The following is a 5000-nucleotide window of genomic DNA, read 5'->3' as shown; positions in this document are numbered from 1 at the left end:
CCCATCCACGTTCCACTGGTCCAGGAGGCGGAATCTGCATTATTTATAAAGAACATTTGAAACTGAAATTTGAAAAAGTTACAACAGCCCCATCATTCGAGTGTCTCAAATTAATAACTCTTAACACTGTATTCTTCTGTCTATACCATCTACGAGTACCACCATCGGCGCAGAATTTCTCGACTCATCGAGATTTTGTTCAGAACTTTGAAAGTTTGATTGAGTCAACGACTGAGTACTCCAAACGTTTCGTGATCATTGGTGATTTTAACATCCACTACGACTCTACAAGCGATCACCACTCTGCTTCTACAAGGGCAATTCTAGATCACCACAGCCGTACCCAACACGCATGAAAAAGGTCATAATTATCGACTGACTCCTAACACCAGGAGTCGAAGTCATCAACCTGAAAGTTACAGACCAGTGCGTTTCGGACCATTTCAACATCACATACAACATCGATGTGCCTACGCCAAAGAGAGACAAAATAGAAGTCACATCCCGCGATGCGAACTTTTCGACCGTCCTCAACAACACCCTGTCGACGGTTCTGGACAAACACGCACCCTTGCGTACTAGAATGGTCACAGATCACAGATCGTCCTCCTACGCCATGGATTTCCGACGTCGTCAATAAAGCCAAACGACAACGTTGTGCGGCTGAACGCAGATGGCTCCACACAAAGCATCCAGAGGATCGAGCGGTACTGAAGCGGGGTACAGGGGAAGTTAAATATATCATCAGAAACGAGAAAAGCACATACTATAAGAACAAAATTGAAGAGTGACCAAATTCAAGGATTCTTTTTAACTTTATTTCTGAAATTAGTGGAAAATCAAAATCAAATTTATTACCATCAAATATCCCATTGTGTGACTTACCAAAATCTTTTGCACAGTCTTTTGATGGAAACGTTCTGAAAATTAGAGCTGAGTTTGATTCGGGTCAGGATGACATCGCCATTGAGTGTGACGTCATGCCTTTTGAGAGACCGACTTTCCACAAATTTAGGGAGGTTAGCTCTTCGGAAGTCAGAGATGTCATAGTGTCATCTGCACCCAAATCATGCGCCATTGATCCTATAAACACTCGACTTTTCATGAAATGTTTAGATTCAACCATTGATTATGTAACTTTGATTATTAATGAATCGTTATCTTCCGGATCTGTGCCTGATTGTTATAAATCAGCAATTGTCACCCCTTTATTTAAGAAACCAAATTTAGACCCTGACAATTGGAAAAAGTATCGCAAAGAAATCCAAGCTTTCCTTCATCTCTAAGATTCTCGAAAAAATTGTCTTGAAACAACTGAAAGACCACCTTTTGGCAAATAAACTGATCGAAAAATACCAATCTGCATACAGGGAAAGACACTATACAGAGACGGCGCTTTTGAAAATTGTCAACGACTTTTTGTTATCGTGTGACAATGGCCAAGTATCAATTCTTGCACTGCTCGACTTGTCAGCTGCGTTTGACACTATCGACCACTCAATTTTAATCCAGGGCCTTTCTAATATATATCGTATTAACGATAGTGTGTTGCGATGGTTTACATCGTATCTTACTAGTAGAACCCAGTCTGTTTTGGTTAATGGCAAACAGTCAGACCCCTTACCACTAAAGTTTGGAGTTCCACAGGCCTCGGTACTCGGTCCTGTACTTTACGTCCTGTATACAATGCCACTTGGGCGAGTCATTTCTGCACATGGTGTGAATTACCATATGTAAGGCGATGATACGCAATTGTACAAATCCGCTGTGCCATCGGGCATACATACAGCTTCATCTGATATTGAGCAATGCTGCTCGTCTATTTGGCATTGGATGCAGGACCATAAATTAAAACTTAATCATGACAAAACGGAGATCATGCTTTGCGGCACTCCGCCAAATATTAAAAAGACAATATTACCATCAATACTTGTTGGTGATTGTCAAATCTGTATATCATCGAAAGCGAAAAACCTTGGCGTTGTGCTCGACGACTGTTTCAGCATGGAACACCAAATAAATCAGATGATCAAAACCATGAATTTTGAATTAAAGAGAATCCATCGAATGAAACAATACACCATCGAATGAAACAATACATTCCTCTCCATTTGCTGAAGACGGTAGTTTGTTCATTGATACTGTCACGCCTTGATTACTGTAGCTCGCTACTTGTTGGTCTGCCTGACATAAAACTCGAAAAACTACAAAAAGTTCAGAAAAGAGCAGCAAGACTTGTCCTAGGTATTGGTCGCAGTGACTCGATGGGTGTCAAGGCGATGTTGAGGGCATTACACTGGCTACCAGTTAAAGCTCGTATTGAATACAAAATTGCTCTACTTTGTTTTGATGCCATGAATTCACGAAGCCCTGCTTATATTTAAGACTTGATTGTCCCCTACAACCCCACTCGAAATCTCAGGTCCTCAAAATTGTATAACCTTCAAATTCCAAAAACTAATCTTAAACGTTTTGGCGATAGATCATTCAGTAAAGTAGGCCCTATCACTTGGAATTCACTCCCACTGTCAGTCAGACTTGAAAGCAGCGTTGATAAATTCAAAAATAAACTGAAAACCTATCTCTTTTGGAAGTATTTAGATTATGCCAGGAATTATTGCAAAGCGCATACGTTCGTGCGTTTGTGTGCGTGTGTGTATGTGTGTGTGTGTGTGTGTGTGTGCACTCGTGTATACATTCGTATGTGTATGTATGTGAATATATGTTATGTGAAGCGCTTCGAGGCTTCGGCATAAGCGCTATATAAATGTACATTTATTATTTATTATAAAGAACCTTGAAACCGCAGTGAATCTGGTTGAAGGAATGCGGGCGAGTTCGCGACTGTACACAAATAGGTAACTCGTTCTCCGACTGAATAGAACATCCATAATATTATTGTGAAAAGGCCATTGTCCTAGGCAGAATGAGGCTCAACTGTTGCTACAATATTCATTGTTATTCTCAGAAGAGTACAAAAAGTTATGATACACATTATTATGCTTCAATTTCCATGTTAGCCCAGTGTAACCAATCAATCTTGATAATCAACTGGATGTTGCTGAGAATAAAGTTTAACATAATGATATTATTTTGTTATAAATAATATTTTGTTATTATTATCATTATTGAATCGTTCCTCTCAATTGAAAACAAAAAGGAGAGAGAGACATTCAAACAGTTTCGGTGCGGTTTAGCACAGAAAGGTAAGTTCTCAATTTCTATCCGGTGACATGATTAACTGTATGTATGTATGTATGTATGTGTATGTATGTATGTATGTATGTATGTATGTATGTATGTATGTATGTATGTATGTATGTATGTATGTATGTATGTATGTATGTATGTATGTATGATTGTATGTATGTATTTATGTATGTATGTATGTATGTATGTATGTATGTATGTATGTATGTATGTATGTATGTATGATTGTATGTATGTATGTATGTATGTATGTATGTATGTATGTATGTATGTATGTATGTATGTATGTATGTATGTGTGTATGTGTGTGTGTATGTTTGTTTTTTGTTTGCTTCTAATGACATAATGCTTCTCAATTATTTCATGGTTTTTGGTGTGCTAGATATGGAAGAATCAGATGATATGGAGATGGGCGTCCACCTGACTCAGGGCGGTGAGGTGACTGGACGGAAGAAAACTTGTGTCTGGAAAAGCCTGGAGCTGGCCCGACAAAATGTTGTGATGATCCTCATTATGGTGGGCATCTGTCTCGGGTTTGGATTAGGTCTGGCTGTCCGAGAGTGCAACCCTTCTGAGGATGTTATCATGTGGATAGGTGAGTGGATAGAATTGATATAGTATACGATATACAAGATGTGTATGGAATACAGATAGTTTATGTTTTAGTATAATACGCACCTGTTCTATTGGCCAGAATTGTACCAAAATTCTAATCTATGTGTACTCTGAAAAAGAGTGAACGAACAGCGCCAGACAGAGCAGAGAGAAAAATGCAAGAAAAAGCCATCCCAAGTATCAGTCTGACGTTCGACTACAATGATGTCCATGGTCGACTGCCAATTATATGGTTATGCCAATGAAAGTTTCATTGAAACTCAAACTAATTGAATCTCCCCATTATTTCAGTCAGTTACAATGCAAGCAGAATAATTTTTGTCTCCACCACACTGTCTATTAATTTTTTTTCGGTTGTTCTTTGACGCGAACCCTTCCTTTCGAGTCTCGGTGACGTTCACTCGCACCTCGCTAGCTGATTGGATTCAGTTGTTTTGTTGTTGTTGTTTTTTTTTTTTTTTTTTTTTTTGTTTGTTTGTTTTGTTTCGTTTTTAGTTTTTACTCACAAAAAATGTGTACTTTCGGCGATCTGCACTTATCTTATAGTTTTTTTTATGCCCGTGTTTATAGCAACAGAACACTTTTAGCCGACGTATTTTCCTTCCGAATCGAATTTCTCAATCTTAAAACAGCTTCTATATTGTCAACGCTATGAGGTATCCTAGTAACTAGCCTCAAACTAAGATTTGAAGTCCTGCCTCAGCAAATGACTTAAACTTGGTCAAACTTGGTCATACTTGGTCCGGAGGTGCTGTGATTTTAGTCTGTCAGCTCACATGAAATCCGATTTTTTCGAGTCCTTGACTAAAATCAGCGATAGTCATTGACTAAGTGCTAGTCCGCGTTCATGAAAACGGCTCCGGGAGTGCTACATTTACACCCAAGTTGAAAGTGTGTTATTAGAACAAAGTACAAAAAGCAAGAGTTAAAGAAATCTTTTATCTCACACTTCAGTCTATTATAATTATAATCCGGTTCTACCTGATCGAAAGACAAGCTTTTAAAAAGAGTTTAATGATGCAAAGTGTCATCTACTTTATTCTATTTTATTTAACTAGCAGGTATTACCGTTCTACGAACGAATACAGGAGAACTTATCAGACATGTGTAGATAGATATATAGTAATAATATTAAGAAGAAGAATCTTTATTGTCCAAATAGGCAATTATTGTTA

General features: G+C 38.3%; 1 pseudogene across 1 annotated transcript in view; it reads left to right on the top strand.

The window, feature by feature from the left end:
- The first annotated feature begins 3066 nt into the window (after positions 1-3066).
- Positions 3067-5000, top strand: part of LOC144980918 (excitatory amino acid transporter 3-like) — a 30903-nt pseudogene continuing 28969 nt past the window's right edge. The window contains exons 1-2 of the transcript XR_013646988.1: positions 3067-3206; positions 3593-3805. The product of XR_013646988.1 is annotated as an excitatory amino acid transporter 3-like (transcript). The remainder of the gene's footprint in view (positions 3207-3592; positions 3806-5000) is intronic.

Source organism: Berghia stephanieae, chromosome 10 (assembly GCF_034508935.2).
Source record: "Berghia stephanieae isolate SIO BIC M18660-M18661 chromosome 10, UCSD_Bste_1.3, whole genome shotgun sequence".
Lineage (NCBI taxonomy): Eukaryota > Metazoa > Mollusca > Gastropoda > Nudibranchia > Aeolidiidae > Berghia > Berghia stephanieae.
The sequence above is the reverse complement of the archived record's forward strand: the minus strand, read 5'-3'. Positions and strand labels throughout refer to the sequence as shown.